Source organism: Pseudophryne corroboree, chromosome 4, assembly GCF_028390025.1.
Source record: "Pseudophryne corroboree isolate aPseCor3 chromosome 4, aPseCor3.hap2, whole genome shotgun sequence".
In the NCBI taxonomy this organism is placed as follows: Eukaryota; Metazoa; Chordata; class Amphibia; order Anura; family Myobatrachidae; genus Pseudophryne; species Pseudophryne corroboree.
Genome location: NC_086447.1, coordinates 344,977,582 through 344,996,629, shown reverse-complemented (window position 1 = coordinate 344,996,629; position 19,048 = coordinate 344,977,582). Strand labels below are relative to the sequence as shown.

Sequence of the window (19,048 nt, the reverse complement as noted above, 5' to 3'; positions counted from 1 at the left end):
CTTGTTAAAGTACTATAAAAATGTAAGATCACTTGCCTATTTTTCTTTTTTTCTTCTTCTTTAAAACTTGAACCCCGAACACTTGAGCAGGCTACCTAGCGATGAGGAGGTTAATCAGACCTTTAATACAGTAAGAATTTCTAAGAACCGTATGTCTTATTCCAGTCTACAGAGAAATCTTTTGCCAGGGGCAGAAACCGAACTGCAGGCTTAAAACATATTAGCAATTTCAATGCATTTCTCTTGATAACATGGCTTATGCAGTATTACATCAATACTATGTTTTACGTTACTAAACTACATAATAAAAAGACATTATGAAATATGTAGCTAAAAGAAGTCTAGCTTGGCCCTGATAGAAAAAGCTAAAGTAAATTGCAGTTTGAAAAACAAGCAGATTAATTTAAAAACAAAATATGGGTCTAGTGAACATTGGGTGACAGCGACAAACACAAACTAGTTTTGGAATATTTATAGCTGATAACTTGATTTTCTCCCTTTGCATCTGCTCTTTTCTGCTAATAAAGGTCACATAAATTGCAACATTTAACATTTAGGGTGCGATTTAATTACAAGTGAGCTGCCACTGGCATCTCGTACTGTGCGCATTATGGTAGGCTGTGAGCAGATATCAGCCTCAGTAGGCTGCGTGCCAAACAAGTCCCTGATTACTTTTGCCACAAAGCCACCAGAAGCTATTTTGGTGGCACTCGCATGTATCTGAATCGCCCCCTGAAGATACTACAAAAATGAACAAAATTTTAAAAAAGTCAGGACCAGCCATTTGTCAGACACATTTTTTTCATCTTCCCCCTGGTTATCCACCAACATAAGCAACACACCAGTGACACCGCAAGACCAGCGGGATCACATTTGCATAGACCAGTGCTTAAATTTGTGGTTGGGGTGAGAGCATTAGAGGTTGCTTACACTGAATTCCAATCAATTGCCCAACATCGATTCTGCTGCAAAGTCCCGACTTCAGGCAAAGAGCGGGCATTGAGTCAACGGAAGAAATACTGTAGGTTCCCCACAGCCATGATTTAACTAGCATTACAAAATGTTAGTAAAGGTATGTGTTTTAGCATCAGTGGTTAAACGGCCATACAAAAGAGTAGAATAAGAATATAGCCTAATTCAGACCAGATCGTAGATGTGCTAAATTTAGCACATCTACGATCAGCTTTCCTGACATGCGGGGGGACGCCCAGCACAGGGCTAGTCCACCCCGCATGTCATGCCCTACCCCGTTGCACAAGTACAAAAGCATCGCACGGTGGCGATGCTTTTGTACTTGAAGAGTAGCTCCCCACCAGCCCAGCTCCTGCGCACTGGCAGGGAGCTACCCATCGCTTTGAGGGTCGCAGCGGCTGTGTGTGACGTCACGCACAGCCGCTGCGACCATGCCCCCTGCATGGTCCGGGTACGTCTGCATTGCCTGAACCCATGAACCGTAAAACGGCGCCCCCTCCTGCCCAGCGAACGCCTCTGCCTGTCAACCAGGCAGAGGCGATCGCAGGGCTGAGACAGCCGTCAGCTGTCTGGCATGTTTCGGCGCACTGCAGCGCCAGCTCATGCACAGTTCAGACCTAACCGCTGCTGTGCGAAAACGCACAGCAGTGACATACCCTTCAACTGTACCTTTTTGCCTTGTAGAGCACCTTTTTTTTATGGTCTGTACCGCTTTTTGACTCTCCAAACTTCCATTGAAAGTATAGGAAAGGGGGGGTGGCCATACCCCCTTTAACCGTGGCCACTCCCCTTTCCCTAGTTTGTACCAATTTTATGTGTTAAATGTTGGAGGCTATGCAGTGATCAGGTCTGAATTAGGCCCATTGTTTGCACAGTGTTCAGAAAAACTGTGCCTAAAACAATGTATAGAAATATACCTCACTGACTCATAAACAGACCTGTAGTGTCCTGTATCTGTGCAAGTACCCCAGGGGCATCAATTTAGATTGAAGGGCCAAAATACAACTTGTTTTCATGCCCCTTAAATCTACAAATACTATAGCCTCATTTTATGCGCCTGAAGACTAATGAAATACACTTTCTCCATAGAGCATTTTGTTGATCTTTTACAAATAAACAAACAATTTTTCTGTGTTGTAATATTTTATACTGACATACAATAGAGAAATCATTCTTGTGACCAACATACAATACTTAGAGCACTTTTATGACTGCCATACAATAAAAGCAAGCATTTTTTTAATAGGACACAATACAAAAACAATCTTATTAACTGCTAAAAGGCTATTACTAAAACACATCCAGACAGACAGCTAACTTACCCGGGAGCCACCCCCAGGATCTCCAATTAGCACTACAAGGAACAGCATGCCTTCCAAATACTGCTCCCATTTAATGCCTTTCTCACACAAGCAGACAAACAATGGCAGTTGCTCAATCATTCCTGGAGATTATATATCAGGTGCTAATAAGGGGGAGGGGTCACAGACAAACAGAAGACAGAGAGGGGGGGGGGGTGCTTTTTCCCCCCTGGCTTCCCCCCAGCACATTAAAAATTACCTGTAACCATACCTGAACCTATCTGGTAATAGAAATTCAGAGAATTGGTCACACATGTTTGCAAATGCATGTTTAGCTGCTGAGCCACTTCACGGCTTCTCTGATATCAGCAGTCCTAACACTACATAATAGCAGTGCCCACATAGGGCCATGTGACTTGTCTACAGTAGGGCCTCATGATAAAGGCTATTACTAAAACACATCCAGTCAGAGAGCTAACATACCCGGGAGCCACCCCCAGGATCTCCCATTAGCACTACAAGGAACAGCATGCCTTCCATATACTGCTCCCATTCAATGCCTTTCTCACACAAGCAGACAAACAATGGCAGTTGCTCAATCATTCCTGGAGATAATTATATATCAGGTGCTAGAAAGTGGGAGGGGTCACAGACAAACAGCAGACAGAGAGGGGGGGTGCTTTTTCCCCCCTGGTATCCCACCCAACACACTAAAAATTACCTGTAACCATACCTGAACCTATCTGGTAATAGAAATTCTGAGAATTGGTCACACGTTTGAAAAAGCATGTTTAGTTGCTGAGCCACTTCATGGCTTCTCTGATATCAGCAATCCTAACACTACATAATAGCAGTGCCCACATAGGGCCATGTGATTTGTCTACAGTAGAGCCTCATGATAAAGGCTATTACTAAAATACATCTAGAAAGAGAGCTAACTTACCCGGGATCCACCCCCAGGATCTCCCATTAGCACTACAAGGAACAGCATGCCTTCCAAATACTGCTCCCATTCAATGCCTTTCTCACACAAGCAGACAAACAATAGCAGTTGCTCGATCATTCCTGGAGATAATTATATATCCGGTGCTAGAAAGGGGGGGGGGGGTCACAGACCAACCTCTTTTTCATCTTTGCAGCATGTGCTGTTTGGGGCCTAGTTTTTTAAGTGCCATCCTGTCTGCAACTGCAGTGCCACTCCTAGATAGCCAAGGTGTTTGTACAGCTCATTTGTGTCGCTTAGCTTAGTCATACAGCTACCTCATTGCACCTTTTTTTCTTGATGTCCTGTTTGGGGCCTAGTTTTTTAAGTGCCATCCTGTCTGCCACTGCAGTGCCACTCCTAGATGTGCCAGGTGTTTATGCCGCACACTTGTGTCGCTTAGCTTAGTCATCCAGCCATCTCGGTGCAACCTTTTGGCCTAAAAACAATATTGTGAGGTGTTCAGAATAGACTGGAAATGAGTGGAAATGAATGTTTATGAGGTTAATAATACAGTAGGATCAAAATTACCCCCAAATGATGTGATTTTAGCTGTTTTTATGTTTTTTTTCCAATATCATCCAGATCCAAAAACCAAAACCAAAATACGAAGGGTGGTTTTGGCAAAACCAATTCAGATCCAAAACACGAGCATGGAATCAGAACCAAAACCAAAACACAAAAAAGTGCCCACCGCACATCTCTAATTTAGACCCACCTCTCGATGGATTTCATTACTAACCTTCCATCGCCTAAAGGGTAAAACACCATCTGGGTTATCTTGGATAATTTTTGGGAAATGGCTCATTTTGTACCTCTTACTGGCCTTCCTTCAGCTCCTATTTAGCTCAGTTGTTCTTTGTTCTTTCAAGAAGTCTTCAGACTCCATGGTCTACCAAACAGAAATCATTTCAGACCAAGGAGTACAATTTGTTGCAAAATTCTGGAGGTCACTTAGTTCAGCTCTGCGAGTTAAACTGAAATTCTCCTCAATTAATAATCCGCAGATTAATGGTCAGACTGAGAGAGTAAACCAAGATCTAGAGAATTTCTTACACCTTTATGTCTCCTCCTCACAAGATGATTGGGCTGAGCTCTTGCCCTGGGCAGAATTCACTCACAATAACCATTGCCATACCTCCAAAAATTCTACACCTTTCATGTTTATAGACTCCATCCCCAAGTCTCTGAATTTCAACTTTTACCTGCATATGATGCTCCTGCAGCTTACTTTTCGCTTCCACATTTTGCCAAGATTGGAAAGAAGGCCACTCCTCTTTGGTAAAGTCTTCCACACAATATAAAATATCCGTAGACAACAGATGACGGGCAGATGACCGAGTGTGGTTGCCAACTCATAACCTGAGACTTCCTGTTTCTTCTATGAAGTTTGCACCACACTTCATAGGGTGGAACGAGTTATTAATCCTGTTGCCTATGAGCTTAAATGACCTTCCTTCCTTCGTGTTTCAAACTCTTTTTCACATATCCCTTCTGACAAGGCGTTTCAACAGAGGAGGGGGTCTGTGTGCACCTCTGGGTGGGCCCCCTCCTCTGCAAAGTGAAGTAGTCTCCGGCATTGTGCCACAGTCTACTGCATATGTGCAGGTCTCCAGCAATATGGTGCCCACCATTTTCCGTGCCATGACTGTAGTTTTGTGATCCCGGCGTGTATGTAAGTCCGTGCGGGTAACTGGAGGACTGTGTGTATATTGGCTGGTCTGTGGGAATCAGTGAGATGAAGAGCTCAAGGAAGACTATGGACAATGAAGTAGGTACAAAAAGTAACATTTAATGGAGTAATGATAATTCACAGAGGCTAAGGTTACCCCAAAGACTGAACTGAAGAATGGAGCTAATAATTGTAAAACAATGCTGTAGCACTCTGTATGAAGAACAGTTACTGGCTGTGACTTTAAGATGAGGCTGAAGAACTGAAGACTGTGGCTGTGACTTTAAGACAAGACTGAAGAATACTGTAACTGTGTCTTTAAGACGAGACTGAAGAATACTGTGACTGTGTCTTTAGGAGACTGAAGAATACTGTGACTGTGTCTTTAGGACGAGACTGAAGATTACTCCGGCTGTGTCTTTAAGACAAGACTGAAGAATACTGTGACTGTGTCTTTAAGACGAGACTAAAGAATTCTGCGGCTGTTTCTTTAAGATGAGACTGAAGAATACTGCGGCTGTGTTTTTAAGACGAAACTGATACTGGATATAACTGGTAACACAACTGAATGCAGCGCTCGACGCTAGACTCCGTAAAGGTAAGTATTAAAATATGGGTGCAAACCAGGGGCCCGCGTGCACCGCACACATTTACCCATTATAGAAACGTCAATGCCTTCTGAGACCATTGATTTGGAATCGGTTCCAATCAGCCTTTGTAAAGGCATCTAATCGCCAGATGCAGTGAGGTGTGGAAATTGATATCAAGAAAATCCTGGATTTACACTGTCGTTATGGTCATCTCCAGTATCTTATTGATTGGAAGTAATATGGGCCAGAACAAAGAGCCTGGATAAACGCTTTTAATTCCACGTACCCTCACAAAGCTAGTAAGTGTCATGTGGACACTCATAAAGGGAGGCTACTGTCACAGCGTGCCACTGAGATCCCAGCCACAGGCTCCATTACTTACCATTCCAGGTGATGTTGTGATGTCTTTGCAGAGTGCCAGAGCTCCGCTGTTCACTGCCCACCACTGCAGCTGCTCACTCTCTGTCTCCCCACCAGCTCCTGCATCTGCCATGCTGATGTTCACGCCAGCTCCGGGATATAGGTGTAGCCATGTTTGCCTGGATCAGCAGACTGCTGCACCACTTATGCGGGAACAATTCCTGGTCTCCTGACAGCTTCAGCCAATCCACAGCTAGCAGTCCCTATAAGGGACTTCCTGAAGTCCTGGCTGACAGATTATATGTGCTCCCCAGTGTGGTCTACCTGAGTCTTCTACTGCAGTATCTCGTTCCAGTTTTGTATCAAGTACCAGTTATTCCAGTATTCAGCACCACCAATACCAGCCTGGTGTCCAGTTCCAGTACCATTGGTTCCAGCCCAGTGTCCAGCACTACCGGTGCCAACCCAGGTACTCATTCAGACCTCATTCCTAGGCAGCGATTTTTGCACTAATGCGATCGGATAGTTGCCGCCTACAGGGGGAGTGTATTTTTGCTTTGCAAGTGTGCGAACGCATGTGTAGCAGAGCTGCACAAACTGATTTTGTGCAGTCTTTGCGCAGCCCAGGACTTACTCAGCCGCTATGATCACATCAGCCTGTCCGGGACCGGAATTGACGTCAGGAACCCTCCCTGCTAACGCGTGGACATGCCTGTATTTTTCCAAACACTCCCAGAAAAAGGTCAGTTGCAACCCACAAACGCCCTCTTCCTGTCAATTTCCTTGCGATCACCCGTGTGATCATTTTTTTCACACTATCCCGTCGCTAAGCACCGATGTCTGGTGCAGTCGTCCGACGCGCCTGCGCATTGTGGTGCATATGCATGCGCAGTTCGGAAATGATCACAGGCTGTGAAAAAACGCAGTCTAGTGATCAGGTCTGAATTAGGCCCCCAGTGTCCAGTACCACTGATCCTAGCCCAACGTCCAGTCCGACCAGTCTCAGCGTGGTGTTCAGCCCTAGTACCACTGGTCTCAACCCAGTGTCCAGTACTAGCGGTTCTATTCCAGTGTCCATTTCACACACCACTGGTCCCAGACCAATGTTTAGTGCACGTTTCACCAATTCCAGCCCGGTGTCCAGATCAAGTCTAATGGGTTTCAGCTCAGTGTTATGTTCCTTTAATACCAGTTTTGCTTTCTACAGTTCTATGCCCATTACCACAGACTCTGTTAGTACCAAATCTTGCATATATCCAAGACTTGTATTCCACTGGTCACTGTTAGTCTAAAGAGTTAAGCTAAGTTCTAACCAGTTGCTACTTCAAGCCTCACCAGCCTTGGCCAGCTCTGTTGTTTCAAGACCCTCAGTCTACCGGTATTCACAGAAACCTGTTTATCCAGTATCTTTAAGTATTCCCACAGTATCTCCCATCCATGTGCAGGAACTTCATTAAACCTCGAATTTTCTTGCACATAGCTCCTCCTCAAACTCCAACCCCAGACATGAGTCTGGGAACACAAACTAGTCCAGAACTGACATACTCAAAGAAACAAATAAAACATTCTCTAGTTAAAAAAAAAGAGAAGAAAAAGAGAAAGAACACAGACCAAATGTATATCCTTAGTCTACCCTTGAACATAAAAAGATTTTACATAAATCCCACTACAGTTGTAAAAGAAATAAAAAGAGTCAAGGGTGTAACCCAAAAGAATGAGCATCTGGGATATGCAAACTTTAAACAAAATCCTTGGCCTTCTGGGGATCATCAAACATATGGAAGCAACCATCTATTGTGACTTGAAATTTAGGTGAGAATAGGCAAGAAAATTGTAATTGATTGTCACAAAGAAATTGACACACTTCTCACCTTCTTTGCAAAATAGATGCTGAGAAATCCTGAAATATCAGGATCTTACTATCAATGTGAGAAGTACCATGTTTCCTATAAGAGTGAAGGACCAGTTTCTTATTTCTAAAGTATTTGTACTTAGTAATCAGTGGCCTGCGGCAAGTATCAGCATCCATACTGTCATGCCCGAACCTACATGTGTGTCTTCGGTATCCGGTCTCTAGGGCGACCACACTTAGGTCAACAATGTCTAGGTCGACCACTATTGGTCGACAGTATGTCAACATGGTTTCTAGCTCGACATGGTCTCTAGGTCGACAAGTTGTAGGTCAACATGACAGAAGGTTGACATGAGTATTTCACATTTTTATTTTTTTAACTTTTTCATGCTTTACGATCCACGTGGACTACAATTGGGAACGGTAACCTGTGCTGAGCGCATTGAGGCACCTTGCCCGAAGCATGGCGAGCAAAGCAAGCTATGCGAGGCAACGCAGTGCACTAATTGGGGATCCCGGTCACTCTACGGAGAAAACGACACAAACATTTTTTTAACTCATGTCGACCTTTTGTCCTGTTGACCTTGTACATGTCGACCTGGAAACCATGTCGACCTATTTACTGTCAACCAATAGTGGTCAACTTAGATACCGTTGACCTAAGTGTGGTTGACCCTATGATCCACACCCGTGTCTTCATACATCTTTGCTGTAATCACACCATACAGCCCATGTTGACACATCAGGTCCCATGACACTCTGCTAGCATTGGGTGTCTTTATTGCGCCTTTTCCAATGAAAATGCATCTTAGATGCAATGCATGCAGCTAGAACACACCAGGAGAATGTGCTGATTAAAATCTATATGTGACACGTGTATATCTGTGTGCAACCAAGTCTCTGAATCTGCACACAAATTGATATGATGCAGTGGCAGTGACTTTTTCCATGTCAAATGCCTTTGCTTTGGAGGAAGTAATCGCCATTAAAGAAGAAGAAATGTATTTTTCTTTAATGATGATTGCTTCCTCCAAAGCAAAGGCACTGCGATGGGTACCCGATTCGCACCAAGTTTCGCTAACCTTTTTATGGCCCATTGGAAATCCAATACCATCTACTCCAGTGTAACTAGGGGCACACAACTAAAAAACCACATTGATGACATTATAGTCACTTGGACTGGAGAAAAAAGATTTATGGTAGACTTACCATGGTTAAATCTCTTTCTGCGAGGTACACTGGATTCCACAGGGAATAACATCAGGGTGTAGAGTTGGATCTTGATCCGAGGCACCAACAGGCTAAAGCTTTGACTGGTCCCAGGATGCATTGTATCGCCTCCTCTGTAGCCCCGCCTCCAGGCACTGAAGCTCAGTTTCGTTAACCAGTCCAATGCAGTAGCAGGCAAAAGAGACGGTAGATGTTAGTCACATAGAACCACATTCTCACAACAGGAAAAGGGACTAGCGGCTAATGCCATACAAACCCAAAGAAGCTAAGTGTGTCAGGGAGGGCGCCCTGTGTAATCAAGTGTACCTCGCAGAAACAGATTTAACCATGTTAAATCTACTATAAATCTCCTTTTCTGCAGTGGGGTACACTGGTATTCCACAGGGAATAACATCGGGGATGTCCTAAAGCAGTCCCTCATGGGAGGGGACGCACTGTAGCGGGTACAAGAACCCTGCATCCAAAGGAAGCATCCTGGGAGGCGGAAGTATCAAAGGAATAGAACTTGATGAACGTGTTCACTGAGGACCACGTAGCTGCCTTGCACAATTATTCAGTGGACGCGCCACGGTGAGGCACCCAAGAAGGTCCAACAGACCAAGTAGAATGGGCTTTGATAGCAGCAGGAGCTGGGAGACCAGCCTGCGCATAGGCTTGTGCAATCACCATTTTAATCCATCTGGCCAAGGTCTGCTTATTCGCAGGCGAGCCATGTTTGTGAAAACCAAAAAGTACAAAAAGGGTATCTGACCTCCTGAGGAAGACAGTCCTCTCTCCATAAATACAGAGAGCCCGTACCACATCCAAAGACCGCACTTTGGAGGACAACCCAGAAGAGATAAAGGCCGGAACCAAAATTTCCTGGTTAAGATGAAAAGATGATACCACCTTAGGTAGATAACCAGGGCGGGTTCTGAGAACAGCCCGGTCTTGGTGAAAAATCAGAAAGGGGGGACGACAGGACAAAGCGCCTAAGTTCGACACCCTCCTAGCAGAGGCAATAGCCAGCAGAAACACGACCTTTAAGGCCTACAGACTCAAGAGGTTCAAATGGAGACTCTTGTAGGGCAATTCAAAACAACAGACAGATCCAATGGAGCCACCGGAGGGACATAGGGAGGCTGAATCCATAAAACACCCTGAGTGAAAGTATGAACGTCAGGGAAAGACGAAATTTTCCTCTGAAACCACACCAACAAACTTGAGGGAGGCCAGACAAAGGCATAAGTCCAGGCCCTGTTGCAGAGAAGCCAAAAGTCTGGAAGTTTTGAAAGTATATGCATCATAATTCTTACCAGTACACCAGGTGAAGTAAGAATTCCAGACCCTATGATAAACCCGTGCAGAAACCGGTTTACAGGCTTTCAATATAGTTTGAATAACTTCCTCAGAGAATCCCTTGGCCCTTAGGAGTGAAGCTTCAAGAGCCATGCCATCAAAGCCAGTCTGGCCAGGTCCGGATAGACACAAGGGCCCTGAACAAGGAGTTCTGGGCGTTGAGGAAGTAGAAGATGATGCTGATCTTAGAACCAAGGCCATCTGGGCCACGCTGGAGCAACTAGAAGTAGTATTCCTCTTTACTGCTTGAACTTCCGCAGTACCCTGGGCAGGAGTGACACTGGAGGGAACACGTATGGCAGCTGAAAGGTCCATGGAATTGCCAGTGCATCCACGAACGTTGCTTGAGGATCCATTGTCCTTGATCCGAAGACCGGAACCTTGTGATTGTGTCGAGACGCCATCAGGTCTACATCTGGTAGGCCCCACTTATCCACTAGGAGTTGAAAAACTTCCGGATGAAGACTCCACTCTATGGCGTGTATGTCCTGATACAACTATAATGAGTGTGGATCCGCACCAGTCACATGAATGTGTGTAAATGTTTGAATGACATGATATAATGACCAATATATGGGCAGTTTACAAAAAGATTCTGAACTGCTTATTGATTAATGGTGCTCCCAGGAAATTTGTAGATAAACTACATTGAAAAACAGGAGAAAAGACAAAAAACCCTTGTTTGGGAGCACTCTTGATTATTAAATATATGTTATGTAAATGGAAATCTCCAAATTAAAACTTAACCTTTAATTAATTCTTGAGTAAAAGATATGAAAATTTACAATCAAATAATGCTAATATTAAAAGGATCTTGTTGACCTTTTTAGCAAATATGGTGCAAGATCGTTATGTAGGTGAAAATATATGCCTCGGATAAGCTTCACCAGTCATAGTGAGGGACAAAGAATTGTAGTTAATCAAAGGGATGTGGATGGTGTCTAGCTGTAGATGAAAATGGAAGGAAACAGGAGTGAGTTGAATAGTAGTCTCCTTGGAAAATGGCCCACTGCACCTGGTATTCTCAGGAGGTTCCCATTCCTAGTACTGACCAGGCCATACCTGCTTAGCTTCCGAGATCGGACAAGATTGGGCGTATTCAGGATAGTATGGCCGTGGGCCGTTGTTAAAGGAGGAGAGGTGGCCACTTCTGCTTTCTGTACTCAACATAAATCAGAACTTTGATAGTTCGAAATTAATTAAAGGTTAAGTTTTAATTTGGAGATTTCCATTTACATAACATATATTTAATAATCAAGAGTGCTCCCAAACAAGGGTTTTTTGTCTTTTCTCCTGTTTTTCAATGTAGTTTATCTACTATTTTTCAGTGTATGTCCTGATGACTGAGGAAATCCGCTTCCCAGTTGAGGACTCCGGGAATGAACACAGCTGATATTGCTGGCAGATGGCGTTCCGCCCAACATAGGATCTTTGATACTTCCAGCATTTCCATGCGGCTTCGAGTACCGCCTTGATGATTTATGTATGCCACCGTGGTGGCATTGTCTGATTGTACTTGAACAGGCCTGTTCGTACTAGAGGCAGGGCCAGTGTCAACGCATTGAACACTGCCCGCAATTCCAGAATGTTTATCGGGAGGAGATATTCCTCCCTGGTCCACCGACCCTGGAGAGAGTGTTGCTCCAACACCGTGCCCGAACCCCGCAGACTGGCATCCGTTGTCAAGAGGACCCAGTTGGAGATCCAGAAGGGATGGCCCCTGCTGAACTGTTGGTGCGGTAGCCACCAGCTCAGTGACAGACGAACCTCCAGAGTCAAGGAGATCATTTGAGACTTGATCCGATGAGGCAGGCCATCCCACTTGGAAAGGATTAACCTCTGCAAAGGGTGGGAATTAAATTGAGTGTACTCTACCATGTCGAAAGCCGACACCATGAGGCCTAGTACTTGCATCGCTGAGTGTATCGACACTCTTGGGCGAGAGAGGAAATATCTGATCCTGTCCTGAAGTTTCAGGACTTTCTCTGGAGACAAAAACAATCGTTGTTTGTGTGTGTCCTGTAGTGCCCTCAGGTGCACCATGCTCTGAGCAGGGACCAGCGAGGACTTTTTCCAGTTGATTAGCCACCCATGGGCTTGTAGGAATTGGACCATCAGTTCCAGGTGACTGAGAAGAATCTCTTGGGAGTTCGCCAGGATCAGCAAGTCGTCCAGATATGGCAGGAACCTGATTTCCCAACGGCGGAGAAGAGCCGTCATCATGGCCATGACCTTGGTGAAGATCCGAGGGGCCATGGCCAATCCAAAAGGCAGTGCCTGGAATTGATAATGTAGGTTGCCAATAGCAAACCGTAGATATTGCTGATGCGACATGGCAATAGGTATGTGCAGGTAAGCATCCTGCATGTTTAGGGACACCATGTAGTCTCTGGGTTCCATGGCCAGCACTAAGGAGCGCAGGGTTTCCATACGGAATTTGGATACTCTCACAAACTTGTTCAATGATTGAGGTTGAGTATAGGCCGGAAGGATCCATTTGGCTTCAGAACTAGAAACAGGGTCGAATAGTATCCCCTGCCTCTCTGAGACAGAGGCACCGGCACTACCACTCCTTTTCCCCACGAGGGATTGTACAACCAAGTGTAGAGTTTGCGCTTTTAATGGATCCACAGGGATAACCGTTGTGCAAAACTGGGGAGGGGACGTCTCTTGAAAGAGATTGCATACCCGTGAGAGACAACTTCCCGCACCCAGGCGTCCGAAGCGGTCTCTAACCAGGCCTTGGCGAATGTTAGGATCTCCTGCTCTGTGCTGCCACGTCGCCATGGCAACCGGGAGGCAAGTGTTAGCGAAGTAACCTGAGCGCAGCTGATACTCCGGTCCGGGTTTTTACTGTGTAGTGGTTACAGGCTCTGTGCACGGCAGGGAATCCGGCGCTGGTTTTGTGCTCACAGTCTGTGAGGTCTGAGTGGGGCGTGGACAGCACCTGCTATATAAACCATCCTCTCAGGCTAGGCAAATGCTGCTGAATCTTTGTTTGTTAGTCAGTTCCAGAGAGTTAGCTAGTACTGTGTGACTTTGTATTTACTTGTTGCTTACTGTGAATAGGCCTTGGGATTCGGTACTTCATTCTGCCAATCCGGACCTAGCAGTAAGACTGGAGTCAGTTGTTTGACCTGCTGGGGTTCTTTTGCTATTCTGTGAACCCAACAGGTTTGCGGCTGTACTCTCAGACCTGCTTGCTTAATCCTCCCTCACTGTGCAGGGCGTCCAGGTTTCAGTTTAGTGGCAGTAAGCTGAACCTGTGCCCTGCAAGTGGGGGTTAGGATTGTGGATACTCTCCTTGTGTCTATATTTCTATCTCTGACCAAGGAGTTTATTCCCACACCCGTTGGTAACCCTTTGGGGTTTTTTCTGTTGCTCTTAGCAACATCATTTCAGGTGCTCCACATGTTAAATCACTACACATCGCTTCATTGTCCGCTCTATTCCATCTGTGCATCCCTGACACTAGGGAGACACCCAATTCCTGAGCCTTTGGGCTACTCCATTCACTTTGTGTTTATTAGTTATTCCATCACCTCCTGTGTATGTTATGTTATACTGTCTGTGAGTTCGTTTGCTTCGCTTCCCTCTCTGTTCATACACCGGTATACTCCTGTTAGCACTGGTGTGCGTAACATATTCAGCAGCCTTACTCCTGTTGAAATTTTGTGGGAATATGGAGCATACCCCTCAAAATACTTTGCAACAGGTGGTCGATCAGGTGCAGGTCCTGACTCGACAATTTAATGAGATGTCCATTAAAATGAACACCCCGCAGGCCGCTAGCGGAGCTCCCGCAGCAGCAGCGACAAGTTCAGGGGTTAAGGAGCCGAAAGTAAATCTCCCAGATCGTTTTTCTGGAGATCGCTCGCAGTTCTTTTGTTTCAAGGAGAGCTGTAAGCTATATTTCAGGCTTAGGCCCCAGTCTTCTGGGTCGGAGATTCAGCGGGTGGGCATGGTGATTTCCTTGCTACAAGGAGACCCACAGGTCTGGGCATATGGGTTACAGCCTGACTGTCCGTCGCTTAAAAGTGTTGATGCTTTTTTTACGGCACTGGGCATTTTGTATGATGACCCTGACAAGATGGCTTCAGCCGAGGCTCAGATTACGGTTCTTAAGCAAGGGTGACGGCCAGCTGAGGTTTATAGTACTGAGTTTCGGAGGTTGGCTCATGATACCCAGTGGAATGACCCTGCCCTGAGAAACCAGTATCGAAGGGGCCTTTCTGACCAGATAAAGGACCAACTGGTACAATATCCCTCGCCTGATAGCTTAGATCAGCTCATGCAGTTATCCATCCGGGTGGATAGACGGCTGAGAGAGCGTAGGCTTGAAAGGGAGACCGCAGTTTCCTTTTTTCCCAAGGGAACCTCAGACTCTGAGGAATATTCCGAGGAGCCTATGCAGATTGGGGCTACCCGCCTCTCCTCGCGTGAGAAGACGCGGAGGAGACAGCAGGGTTTGTGTTTGTACTGTGGGAATAAAGGTCATGTTGTAGTATCATGCCCAGAAAAACTGGAAAACTTCAGGGCCTGAGGGTGATGGGAAATATCCTGTCAGGCCAGAAGTCAGAATTTTCTAAAAAGACTTTTCTCATTCCGGTGACTTTGGAGATCCTCGGTCAAACTGTCAAGACTGAGGCCTTTGTTGACAGTGGGGCCGATGGGGTTTTCATGGACCGTCAATTCGCCCTGGAACACTCTGTTCCCTCAGTACCTTTGGCATCAGAGATTGAGATCTGTGGGTTAAACGGGGAACCATTGTCCCAGGGTAAAATTACCTCCTGCACCAGCCAAATTCCTTTGTTTATTGGAGCCACACACTCTGAAAAATTGTCTTTTTATGTGACCGTCTGTTCTTTTGCCCCATTGGTTTTGGGGTTACCCTGGTTAAGGGCCCATAACCTTCAATTTGACTGGGTCTCTGGGGAGATTCTTAGTTGGGGTAGTGATTGTTTCAGGAGTTGCTTGAGCCTTCCAGTCAGGCTCTCGCAGCTAAGTTTGCCAGGATTGCCAGGATGTTATGCAGATTTTGCGGATGTGTTCTCCAAAAAAGTTGCGGAGGTACTACCTCCCCATCGCCCCTATGACTGTGCCATTGATTTGTTGCCGGATGCTAAGCTTCCCAAGAGCAGGTTGTACTCCCTGTCACGTCCTGAGACTCAGGCTATGGCAGAGTACATTCAGGAGAACTTGGCTAAGCGATTTATCAGACCCTCACAGTCCCCAGTTGGGTCGGGGTTCTTTTTCGTGGGTAAAAAAGACGGTTCGTTGCGACCCTGCATCGACTTCAGGGAATTGAACCGTATCACGATTTAAAACTCGTACCCACTGCCTCTCATTTCGGTTTTGTTTGACCAGCTTCGTACTGCCACCATTTTTTCTAAGATTGACCTACGCGGTGCTTACAATCTAATCCGAATAAGAGAGGGGGATGAATGGAAGACTGCCTTTAATACCCACTCAGGGCATTATGAATATTTGGTGATGCCTTTTGGGCTCTCTAATGCCCCGGCAGTCTTCCAGGAATTCATGAACGATGTGCTCAGGGAATATTTGGATATATTCTTAGTTGTTTATCTAGATGACATCCTAATCTTCTCTCATTCCCTGGAGGAACATCGGAAGCATGTACGCTTAGTCCTCCAGAAACTCAGAGACCACCAGCTTGGGGCGAAGCTGGAGAAGTGCGAGTTTGAAGTCCAGCAAATCGCATTTCTAGGGTATATTATCTCCTCAGAAGGTTTCCAAATGGAGGGTTCTAAGGTACAGGCAGTCCTGGATTGGGTGCAGCCCACTAGTTTGAAGGCGTTTCAGCGTTTTCTGGGCTTTGCGAATTTTTATAGACGGTTTATCGCTGGATTTTCGTCTATAGTGGCCCCCTTGGTGGCACTCACTAAGAAAGGGGCGGATGTTGCTCACTGGTCTTGTGAGGCCAAAGCGGCCTTTGCCCGTCTCAAAAGGGCATTTGTCTCGGCCAAGGTGCTGCGACACCCAGATCCAGAGCGTCCTTTTGTGGTAGAAGTGGATGCCTCTGAGATAGGTATTGGGGCAGTGCTCTCTCAGATGGGGGTGTCTGATAATCGCCTTCATCCCTGTGCTTACTTTTCCCGTAAATTTTCGTCTGCCGAGATGAATTATGATGTGGGTAACCGGGAATTGTTGGCTATAAAGGATGCACTCAGGGAGTGGAGACACTGGCTTGAGGGGGCTAAGTTTGTGGTCTCAATTCTCACCGACCATAAGAATCTGGCATATTTAGAGTCAGCGAAGCGGCTCAATGCCAGGCAGGCACAATGGACTTTGTTTTTTGCTCGCTTTAATTTTTTGATAACATATCGCCCTGGGTCAAAAAACATCAAGGCTGATGCGCTCTCGCGGAGTTTTGCTCCAGTTCAAGAGACCACCGAGGAGCCATTGCCCATTGTGTCCCCATCATGTATTAAAGTGGGCATTACCCAGGACCTCTTGTCATTAGTCCTTAGAGCACAGGAGCAGGCTCCTCCAGACCTTCCGGTAGGTCTCTTGTTTGTGCCTCCTAGGTTAAGACAGCGAGTGTTCCTGGAATTCCATGCCAAGAGGTCAGCAGGGCATCCGGGTATTGCCAGAACTCGGGAGTTGCTGTCTAGGGCGGTGTGGTGGCCCTCGGTGGCTAGGGATGTGGATCAGTGGGTTCGGGCATGTTTGTGCCCGAAATAAAACTCCTAGAGGGGTTCCTGTCGGCCCATTACATCCACTCTCTATTCCGTCTAAGCCATGGACCCACATTTCCATGGATTTTGTGGTGGACTTGCCCAAATCCTTGGGGATGACAGCCATTTGGGTTGTCGTTGACAGGTTTTCGAAGATGGCGCATTTCGTTCCACTGGTTGGGTTGCCATCGGCCAGACGCCTGTCTGAGTTATTTATGCAGCATGTTGTGCGCCTCCACGGGTTGCCACTTGATGTGGTCTCTGACCGTGGATCCCAGTTTGTGGCCAAATTCTGGAGGGCATTTTGTTCTGATCTCCAGATTTCTGTGAGCTTGTCGTCAGGCTACCATCCACAGTCTAATGGGCAGACTGAGAGGGTGAACCAGTCCTTGGAGCAGTTCCTCAGGTGTTATGTCTCCAAGTGTCATACTGACTGGGTTGCTCATCTGTCCATGGCGGAGTTTGCCTATAACAACGCGGCTCACTCTGCTACAGGGATCTCTCCCTTCCTTTGTGTGTATGGGCATCATCCTAAGGCTAATTCTTTTGACCCCCTGGATTCCACGTCTGGTGGTTCCTCTGTTGTTTCGGTCCTTAGGGGTATTTGGAGGAAAGTGAAGAAAGCCCTTGTGTCTGTGTCATTAGTGACCAAAAGGGTTTTTGATAAGCGGAGAAGACCCTGCAGCTTCAAATTAGGAGACTTCGTCTGGATGGCCACCAAGAATTTGAAGTTGAGACAGCCATCTCATAAGCTTGGCCCCCGGTTCATCGGCCCTTATAAGATCACCAGGGTTATCAATCCGGTGGCATTTCAGTTAGATCTGCCCCGTTCATTGGGTATCAATAAAACATTTCATTGTTCCCTTTTAAAACTGGCGGTTAGTAATCCTTCTTCCAGTGGAAGACCTTCTCCTCTTCTGATACAGGGTCAGAGGGAGTTTGTGGTTGAAAGGGTTCTTGACTCCAAGATGGTTCGAGGTCGGCTGTCATTTTTGGTGCACTGGAAGGGGTATGGCCCGGAGGAGCGGTCGTGGGTGCGCAGTTGTGATCTTCATGCCCCCAGACTGATACGCTCTTTCTTCTCACAGTTCCCCGATAAACCCGGTGGTAGGGGTTCTTTGACCCCTCGTCAGAGGGGGGGTACTGTTAGGATCTCCTGCTCTGTGCTGCCACGTCGCCATGGCAACCGGGAGGCAAGTGTTAGCGAAGTAACCTGAGCGCAGCTGATACTCCGGTCCGGGTTTTTACTGTGTAGTGGTTACAGGCTCTGTGCACGGCAGGGAATCCGGCGCTGGTTTTGTGCTCACAGTCTGTGAGGTCTGAGTGGGGCGTGGACAGCACCTGCTATATAAACCATCCTCTCAGGCTAGGCAAATGCTGCTGAATCTTTGTTTGTTAGTCAGTTCCAGAGAGTTAGCTAGTACTGTGTGACTTTGTATTTACTTGTTGCTTACTGCGAATAGGCCTTGGGATTCGGTACTTCATTCTGCCAATCTGGACCTAGCAGTAAGACTGGAGTCAGTTGTTTGACCTGCTGGGGTTCTTTTGCTATTCTGTGAACCCAGCAGGTTTGCGGCTGTACTCTCAGACCTGCTTGCTTAATCCTCCCTCACTGTGCAGGGCGTCCAGGTGTCAGTTTAGTGGCAGTAAGCTGAACCTGTGCCCTGCAAGTGGGGGTTAGGATTGTGGATACTCTCCTTGTGTCTATATTTCTATCTCTGACCAAGGAGTTTATTCCCACACCCGTTGGTAACCCTTTGGGGTTTTTTCTGTTGCTCTTAGCAACATCATTTCAGGTGCTCCACATGTTAAATCACTACACATCGCTTCATTGTCAGCTCTATTCCATCTGAGCATTCCTGACACTAGGGAGACACCCAATTCCTGAGCCTTTGGGCTTCTCCGTTCACTTTGTGTTTATTAGTTATTCCATCACCTCCTGTGTATGTTATGTTATACTGTCTGTGAGTTTGTTTGCTTCGCTTCCCTCTCTGTTCATACACCGGTATACTCCTGTTAGCACTGGTGTGCGTAACAGCGAATTGCAGAAGTC

The 19,048-nt window shown here is 46.3% G+C and overlaps 1 pseudogene; it reads right to left on the bottom strand.

Annotated features, from left to right (window-relative positions):
- Positions 1–11,300: 11,300 nt before the first annotated feature.
- On the bottom strand, positions 11,301–11,418 carry LOC134912561 (5S ribosomal RNA; annotated as a pseudogene).
- Between the last annotated feature and the right edge of the window lie 7,630 nt (positions 11,419–19,048).